Source organism: Cynocephalus volans, chromosome 4, assembly GCF_027409185.1.
Source record: "Cynocephalus volans isolate mCynVol1 chromosome 4, mCynVol1.pri, whole genome shotgun sequence".
In the NCBI taxonomy this organism is placed as follows: Eukaryota; Metazoa; Chordata; class Mammalia; order Dermoptera; family Cynocephalidae; genus Cynocephalus; species Cynocephalus volans.
Window position 1 is genome coordinate 150,239,999 of NC_084463.1, and position 10,430 is coordinate 150,250,428.

The 10,430-nt window shown below is 33.8% G+C and overlaps 1 pseudogene; it reads left to right on the forward strand.

Moving 5' to 3' along the window:
* Positions 1-5,485: 5,485 nt before the first annotated feature.
* Positions 5,486-6,421, forward strand: LOC134375736 (olfactory receptor 5L1-like; annotated as a pseudogene).
* Positions 6,422-10,430: the final 4,009 nt, after the last annotated feature.

Here is a 10,430-nt window from a genome sequence, read left to right on the forward strand (position 1 = left end):
ACATGTTTCAGTGGAGTTTGTGCCCAACATATAAATAAAGTGTGTCAATAAAGGTTGATTTTAAATATATCTTTCAAGTTAAAAGAGTTAATATTGTTCAATGAAACAAAAATGGATTTTGGTTTGGAGAGAATAAATTTATCTCTTGCTTGCTGGAAAAGACTAGCAATCTCTCATCTTTTATTTTTTTGTCTATGAAATTGGGACATCAAGAGTTAGCGAATAATCATATTGTGAAGGTTAAATGTTAATACCTTATCATGTTCTACACATTCTATAGAACTCAATAAACATTAATTTCATCCCCTTTCTTAGAAGACACTTATGTTAGACTAGGTTCTTAGTAAATATATGTGTCTCTTTATCATGAAAATACAAACCGAATTTAAGATAAGACATAGTCCTTGCCTTTAAGAATGCAAAACCGACTGTTGACAATGAGCAATAAAGTAAGTGGCCATTGGGTAAGGCAGAAAATAACACATACCATGGAGAGTAGGAGAGAAGGTAAAGTTCAAACCCTTTAATGGATTTCAGATGGATATCTTCATAAAATAGGTTTTGTTTGAACTTGGCCTTTTATTTATTTATATGTTTTACTTTATGTTATTTTTATTTATTTATTTATTTTACCTCTCAATATATATTGCAGTTGATTTTCATGCCCATTTACCCATTCCTCTCCACCCCCGCCACATCATATCTGTTCACTTGACAAATAGTTCAAGGAATTTTTGTGGTTATTCTGTCTCCCCACCCCCTTGTTTTGTGTGAGTGTTCATTTATTTATTTTTAGCTCTCACAAATAAGTGAGAACATGTGGTATTTCTTTTTCTGTCTGACTTATTTCACTGTTAAAAGGGAATGGGCAGAGTGTTAGGAGATATATTTTGTTCAGAAAATAGTTTTATTTAAGAGAAAACAACATGAATACAATCAAGGAGATAAGAACATGATACCGAGTCAAAGATTCAACAACTATTTTATTGAGCTAATACGATGTTGTGTGTGTGTCTTATTTGTATTATATACAAAGTGCAGATTAGTTGGCATAAGTGGAAATTTGAATAAGATGTGGACTATATTTTGAATTTGTTTTTAAAGCAGCTCCAGTGTGACAGTGAGATAAACTGTGATAGACTCCCCCAGAGGCTTAGGAATGACAGATTGGATCGCAGAAAATCTAAGATTCAAAACCGGGGACTATGAGTGCCTGTCCAAAGTTTATTTTGTACTGTTTTACTGCCTACAAAGATATCAGTAACATTATCAAACTTTATGGACATTTCTTTCCGAGTCGGACATAATCTTTGAATCCTTCTGAAAAGAATTCTCACCCATCAAAAGAAAAAAAAAGTTTGAAGTTGTTTTAAGTGATGAAAGCTAATTGCCTACATAAATGTACTGAAAATAAAATAAAAACCAGGCAATCATTACCATCAAAACCTATTGACATGGTAAATTAAAAGTGACCTTCTTTTGTCTACTCAATGTCTGGATAAAATTCCAAGCAAATCATCAGTATGATAGAAAAAATGATTTTTGAAGTGTTTTGGTATGGGAAAAAAAATAACCTGGAAAACAATTTTATATAGGTATAATAAAGTTATTTGAAGTGTTTGTATTATTTTGAATTTATGATCGCTAATGAACTAATATGCATTGGGTTTATACATATTATTTGATAAAGAATTAATTAAATAATAATTTGGAAAGGGAAGAAATGTAACAGTGCTTTCGATACTGGATTTTGATGAGGAAACATTTTTTCTCTTGGTTTCCATTTCTCTGGGTTCTCATAAATTTACCTTTATGAATGCCTAGTACTCAGACAATTTTCTTTGACATTAGAATATTATATTCATCTCAAATAAATTTTAAATTTCACACTATATTGTTATCTTGAAAAGCTGCCATGCGAACAAGCACAAACAAGCACATTTGATAAAAAGAAAAAATAGCTCACATTCCATCAAGTGAGATGCCATCTAGCAAGCTACCAGACTGGAGTGTCAAGCCCTCTTCTTAGACTCTCACCTGTCAGCTGATGCCATGAACATGAGCAAGCCATGGTCAGCCATGCTAGGAGCAGATCAGAGGAACTACCTAGCTGACCTGTGTAATAGCATTTCGAGCAATAAGGGTTGTTTCTAACCAGTAGGTTTTAAGTGGGTTTTTTTATGGTCACTCACTTTCTCTAATTCTGGGAAGATTCCCACAAAGACTTTCCCAAGTTTTATCACATACTAACTAAAGATATCTGTTATTCAACCACTTAGAGTCAAATTGTTTAAAACCATACAATTAAAAAGTTCAGAAAATTAACATAGTGTTGACTTTATTAAACCTTGCTAATGTAATATTTTATTAATATGGTGTTATTTTATGTGGTTTAAATGCATTTCATTCCAAGCTTATAGCTTCATATTTATATTATTAAATTTATGGATAATGACCACGATATTCATTCCAAGGAAATTTTTAAAATTTAAATCAACTTTTAAAAACACCCCCCATCTTTTTAAGTCTAAGGTAAACAGACAAGAAAAGAAGCTTTGTTGCTAGTGGGAGGCCTAAATGAAACAGGAAATCATCACCAGTGATGTCCTTCATAGATGCTCTTCTGCCTTTTCTATCGTGAGACTCTCTCCTTCAAGAAGAACGCATTTTGTGACAGTAGTTTGGCGTTCACTAAGAACAAAATAAAAAAGTATTAAACAGGTATTTTCAACAACCTGCTATATATTTGAGTATGTATACTATATAATATATACTCATGCGCATATATATACACAAACACACACATGTACATTACATACATATCGTATTCCATAGACAATATGTACTGGTTATGTTCTCTTGAATAGATGTCTAATGCCATTCTTTTCTATGAAAATAGATTTATGGTTCATCATGAACTCTAGATGTAACTGTGTAAGATTTTTCTAATATGTACCATGTTGGATGGCCACCCCCTGCTGCTTATATCCCATAATGATCAATAAGTGTTTGATTCCCAAGATAGGGTGGTTTTCTTAATATCTTGTTGATATCCACACATATAAAGGTTCAGGGAACCTTGCAGAACACGGCCCCAGGGATACACAAATGCAAACATAAAACCTATAACAGTTTTCCAGCACAACATCTTCAGAAACAGGGGAAGCAATGACTATCCCACACATTGGTGGTTTGGCCTTACTTTGTGGTGTATTTTTTTGTTTTTGGAAAGACATCAATAATATTCTCTGGGAGCTGAAAACTTAATTTTTCATACTCATGGATGTAATTCATCACAGTCATATGCAGAAGAAGGAATTGTAAAGAGCTGTAATAATAGAGATTTTTTAAAAAAAATATCCAATAAATTAGAGAATATTTTAAGAACTGCCATGCTTTGAGCACTCAGTTATGGAAATATCCTGTAGCTGCTGTTATTGTGAGAGGGAGAACAGTGTGAACAAATCAGGATGAAGGCTTGTTTTCTCCTTTTCTCTTCCTTCTCTCTCACTCTATCCCCCTCCATGCAACCTAGCAAAGACCTCAAGGAGATTCTCCTGACAGTCACCCTGATACAGAGGGTAACAGTTAAAGGCCCATGGGACTGTTCATGGAGGGACATGGACATGTGAGCCACCTCTGAAGGAGAAAGGAGATAAATTCCTGTGGCTTTGTGCAAGCACTCTGAAAAGTCTCTTTATGGCAGGTTTCTCGACTAGGGCACTACTGACGTTTTGGCCCAGATACTGTTTTCTTGTGTTTGTTGATGGTGGAGGTGGGGTCAGCCTGGGACTGTCATGTGCACTGGACGGTGTTTAACAGCATCCCCACTGCATGTGAGTAGCACCCCCTGCCGGTTGTGACAACCAAAAAGTGCCTGCAGACATTAACAATATCCCGTTGAGATCAAGGTCCCTCCTGGTAAAGAAGCACTGCTCTGAGCAATGAACAGCCGATTTTTCACCTTTAGACTTGAAAACAAGAAAGGATTTTCAAAGTCATACACTACTTTGAATTCAAGGGAGGACAAATAACTCACTTTTCCTGGCCATTTGAAGAGAGAAAACCTTGTCATCAGAATGATTATTTGTTTTCAAAATGGGAATTAGTAATGTTCATATCCCGTATACATTTCAAATTAGTTGAGATATTGGAAAAATATCTGGCTGTGTTGGTCTCTAAGGCATAGTCTCTTTCTTCCAGAAATATCCATTTGGTGCCTCTGCAGTCATGTATATATCTGCCAAGGATGAGGGAGAGAGAGAGTAAAAGAAAGGCTTCTTATGATCTCTTTGCACTTGTTATGTGTCAAAGGCCTTGAAAGTATGTGTCTGTCATTAAAAAAAAAAAAAAAATCCACACTCCTCCCCCACTTCAGCCCATAATATTTATGTTACCTGAGAATTCAAGCAAGTTTATAGATTTCTTATCTGAAGCATAACATGAATAAAAACATTTATGTTTTCAGATGTTGTGGGAATTAAACATACAATGTAACTTATATAAACATGCATAATGTTCCATCTGTACAATCTGGCTTACTGGTTTTTAACTTTGCATTTTATCACAGTCATTTTTCATGTCCTTAAAAATTACTTAAAAGGATCGTTTTAATCTCTGAGTATTTTTCTATTACATATGTACCATAATTTGGACCATTCTCCTCTTATTAGATGCTATTTCTAAGTTGTAATATTATCAATGATCCTGCAAAGCCGCAGTGGGAAATTTTAAAAATTATTTCAATGTACATTATTATTCACTTCTTCAAATACATTCAAAGCATTGAATTCACTTACCAAATAGATTTTACTACGGCTGAAGAATCAAAGATACAGGAAGGTATTCGCAAGAGTAACAATTTCCTGAATCTTGGCTGATATTGACGATTATCATTAACAAGGTATCTATGCTAATTTCATAGAACAATGCTAACTTCGAATATAAAACTACTTTCTCCACGTAAAATGTGTATATAAAATATATACATTTGTTGGTCAATAAACTACAATAAGCATGTCTTTCACCACTTAAGTGTTAAACTCACAGAAGGGTACTATATAGCATAAGAATTATTTCTGATGGTCCAAATAATTGGAGTATCGGTTAAAGAGTCTTCCAGAAAAAAAAAAAAATTAAATTTTATAGAGCAATATGGCTAATGAAATAAAGCTTTGACCTCTTTCCAATGATTCAGTACCAAATTCTCAATTTTGAAAGACTAATTAAAAAAAGATATAAGTTCTTATAAATGTTAATAGTTTTGTATGATTCCTGAATTAAACTGTGAGACCAGTGCATCTTTTTATACAATATCTGAACTTTTCATAAATTTTACAAAAATAAAGTCCTATTCTTGGCTGATAAAATTCACTATCTTATTTTTAGTAATGTCTTTTTACAGAAGAGTGCCAAAACTAAATTTTAGATCATGTAATGGAAATGATTTTTAATTTTTTCCTCCGACCACAGGTAAAGTGGGCACATGGGTGAGGAGAACTGCAGCACTGTGACAGAGTTCATTCTCCTTGGAATATCTAATGACTCTGAGCTGTGAGTCCTCCTTTTTCTGCTGTTCCTTCTCATCTACGGAGTAATGGTTTTGGCCAACCTGGGCATGGTTGCACTGATTCGAGTCAGCTCTCCACTCCACACCTCCATGTACTTTTTCCTCAGCCACTTGTCCTTTGTGGATTTCTGCTACTCCTCAACCATTGTGCCAAAGATGCTGGCTAATATCATTAGCAAGGACAAAGCCATCTCCTTCCTGGGGTGCATGGTGCAATACTACTTGTTTTGCACATATGCGGTCAGTGAGTCCTTTCTACTTGCTGTGATGGCCTATGACCGCTTTGTGGCCATCTGTAACCCACTGCTCTACATGGTCTCCATGTGTGAGAAGGTCTGTGGAGAGCTGGTGTCTTGCTCCTACCTCTGTGGATTGGTGTGTTCTCTGATTCACTTGTGCTTAGCTCTTGAGATCCCATCCTATAGATCAAATGTGATTAACCACTTCTTCTGTGATCTACCCCCTCTCTTAAGTCTCGCTTGCTCTGATGTCACTATGAATGAGGTGCTGCTTTTCACTGTGGCCACATTCAATGAGACCATGAACACTGTGATCATCCTCAGCTCCTACTTGTTTATTCTCATCACCATCCTGAAGATGCGCTCTGGAGAGGGAAGGAACAAAGCTTTTTCCACCTGTGCCTCCCACCTCACATCCATCGTTGTTTTCCATGGAACAATCCTTTTCATTTATTGCCGACCCAGTTCAGGCGATGGTGGGGATGCTGACAAAGTGGCCACAGTGCTCTACACTGTAGCGATTCCCATGCTGAACCCCCTGATCTATAGCCTGAGGAACAAGGATGTGAAAGAAGCTCTCAGAAAAGTAGTGGACTCCAAATTATATTCTTAGAGATGTTTTCAGAAAGACTCAGAGTTCTGAAATGGAAGTCTGGGGAGGAATTACTAGGCAAGTTGCAGCTTTAGAACTGACAGAAGAGAGTGAGCCAGGTAGTTAAGGAAGACTCTTTTTTGATTCACTTTACTTTGTGATTCTTAAATTTAAAAGAGTAGGTTTGAATGTACTTCAAAATTTGCATCCCTCTTTTTTTTTTCTTCAATCTGTAATGATTTAAATAGATATGGATAGTGGCACTATTAAGACACACATGTTTAGTCTGCTGTAGAGTCTTCAAAAGTCTAATGAAGAGCTAACACAGTCACACTTTATTTCAGTATTTTCTATGGAAGTTGCTCTTTTAAAAAAATAGAATTTATGTTATTTTTACAATAAAGATAACACCATTGCAAACTGTATGTGCAGACTGGAATTCCATACATGGATATATATATATATATATGTGTGTATATATATATATGTATATATATGTGTGTATATATGTGTATATATATATATATTCATGCTTTTGTTTCATGGTTTTTGTGTTTATCATTTTTCATTTTGTTGTTTTTATTGCAGTGTCCAATGTTATGGAACTTTACATTCTATGTCATCTGACAAATAGAGAAAAGAATGATTGTTTTTCAGGAATCTTAGGAAAACTCAGTAGTAAAAGTTGGGAGTATGTACAAGGAGCCTAGTATAATTCTTAGAACATAATTGGTGTTCTCTTTCTATTTATATACATATATAATTATTTAAAAACTACTATTATGAGTAGCAGCCTTTCTGAGTCAAGCCTCTTCTCTCAAATTATCTTTTCTCCTACCTTCATGCTACCTCTACAATCCATTGTGGGTGAAATGCTTACTCTCACTGAAAACTGGACGTCTAAGTCCTGTTCACATTGTCTGCATGTGTCTTTGGACTCATGGAAATGCCCATTTTTTGACCGTTGTTTGCATACCTAAACCACATCTCTTCATTTGGTACCAGTTCATATGTAGTATTAACACTGTATTTGTAAGTGCATTATGGTTTATGTCAATTTCTACATTGCCTTCATTTGTTTAAATGAACTTTCTTTTCTTGCATCTTTAATAATGTTAGAAGTGTAATAGGCTGGAGGTCATGAAAACCAGGATTGTTGTTATGACCAAGGTTTTTTAACTTGCAAGTAATTTAACTTCTTCAGTCCTCTGTACCCTCCATTTTATCATTGGCTAATACTGCTAATGACATTTTACTATTGTTAAATTTTGCCAGCATATGAGCACTCACAGAAATCTAGAAGGTACTCAGATATTGTTTCTTTAAATAAAGTCATTAAGGCCTGGGAGATTTAACTTTATTTTATCTTTCACTATCACTATCATATGATGTTTTCTTGTTTCTTTTTTATTAAATGGATAGATGACTAAATACGGGTGTGTTAATTATATGCATATTGTCATACATGCATAAATTTATAGCACTTCAAGTGCCTTCAGGAATTGTTAATTTGCTGAGTCATAGGGATGTAGATCTCATTCCTTACTTCTGTATGTTATGGCTTAGGTCCAATAAAATGGTATATCCAAAGCATATAAATCATTAATCAAATTATGTAAAGAAACTCATTTTCTACAATAATACATTTTTGATGTAATATGGCTTCAGAAGACATGCTAATGTGAAATTATATAAAAGAACACATTTATTTCTGTCTCATTTGAAATTAGAAACAGAAATTTAAAAAAACAGAGGGATTTGTAAAATGGAAACACCTGGTTTTTAAAGATATTTTCAATTATTTTCTGTGAGGTTTCTGATCAAGCACTCTGTTTATATTTACATTGGGTGTTAAGGATCTTTATGATTTACAATATATTGCAAAATGTTAAATTGTTAATTCCTAAAAATAAGATTTGACAAAATAATAGGGTAATGCCAATTGATACTGCATATTAGGCAAACATTTTAACATGTAGTTTATGCTTTTGTATGCATTCATACCCAAATTTTTGGCAATTTAAAGAATAAATGCAGTGAAATTAAATCCTAACTCATTGTATACTTTATCACAAATTTGTATGATTTTTAACTTAAAATTATTAAATTAATTGATTTTTATCTTTTTGTACATATTTTTTAAAATTTATGTATGAATGCTCACAAAGTAGTTGTTCAACTCCAGTTCCCAAAGTATATAAGGAGGTTCACAATATTATTTATTGAGAATTTTTTCCTTTCCTCCTGAAATGTAATATTTTATTAATATATAAACATTCCTAAATAAATTACATTGTTAACATTCATCTTTCAAGACCCTGTATGGGGAAAATGGGGACAGAATGGTCAGGCTCCCTCACCTCATATCCAGCTTAGTATTACTCAGCATGTCTGATGTAAATACTTTATGTAAGAGGGATATAATTGCACATGTGCACATGTGTTCCTTGATTATCTGACTCTAGTATAAAAAGACAATGGCTCTAATCCACTGGGGACTGAGCTCACATCCAAATAAAGGATATCAACCTTGCCAATGGCTCCAAGAATCTTTTTCCAACTACCTAGTTTGTGACCTGCCCAAGACAAGTTGAAGGGTTTCTGACCCAGCCTGACACCCTGAATAATATATATAGTCTCCACCCCAACTTCTTTAATAAAGGGTATGGTTATATTGTTTTATAATGCAATTTAACAGTTGAAACACAAATTTATCTGACAGACTCATTGGTGCTATGCAAGACAGTAACATACACTACTAATCTTCTATTACTCATTGCCACAGTAATGCATGGGCAGAACTATACTATGCCTCTAGCTGGATATAGTAATTCTCAATGTGGAGAGGACATACTTAAACTAAAAGAAGATTTAATATCACCTTTAATGGCAATGAATTGCAGAGTTTGTTACAAATATTTTGGCATAAGTTCATCTAGTGTAATATTCACACTCCAAGAAACAAATTAACTCAACCATATCAGCATTTATTCAATGCAGACTAAAAGTCTCTTTCAACAGAAAAGTCACTAGCCAGCCAAAAGTCATGTTCAGAATTTAAAAGTGAATTAAATATGTCAATAAGTAGACTAAATACAGGGGGAAATTTTCATCTTGGCATGAATATTCAGAACATCTCTGAAGCCTACAACACTTTCACTAATTTTCATAGTTTTATAATATAAAGATTATCTTAAAAGTAGTCAAATGATTTAGCAAATAAACTATGAGAATGTGATATTCGCTAAGTAAAATGTTAAGTTCTTTGTCTGTTTTGCAGATCAGAGCCAGGCAAAGAGAGATGGGCACAATACTGGGAGTCAAGGAAAGTGTATTTGTTTATCAAATATCTACATGTCATTGGGCAAATCACGGATTTTTCAAGCTTCTGTTTGCTTGTGTGTAAGACAAGGCAGTTCAATAGGAAATCTTTATTGAAAAACATAAATTATTACTAACTATAAAGTCTGGCCTATTTATCCAAAAGAAGAGACATGACTAAAATGCTGAACTACATGTATAAATAACCACATGGACTTTTTTGGATATCAAATTATACACACATATCATTGTTAGAATAGTTATAATTATAGAAGTTACTTGAGATGCTTCCACCTTTCATTAGTAGTTGCAGAACCAATATCACAAATTATTTCATTTTGCTCTACTTTTCTTTGCAGGATTCATGAAGTTCAAGTAGATGTGAATGTTTTACGTGAGGATTTGATTACATGTTACCATCCAAATTGCTTAAGTTAACAATTATTGCACATGTATGTTTTTAAAATTACATTTGAGACACATGGAAGAATTAATATTGCAGTTTTTGAGAAAGTAACTTTTACTAGTAATTCTATTTCTGAAAGGCTAGTTATCCCTGTCTTGATAATTAATTCCTGTCTGAATCACACCAGATCTCTATTTTTGTCTCACCCTATATTTTACAGATAAGGAGTTACACATGGTCTACGTGTCAGTCATTTTTGATTTTTATTTCCAAAAATGATTTACATGTTGAACAAAGGGAAAC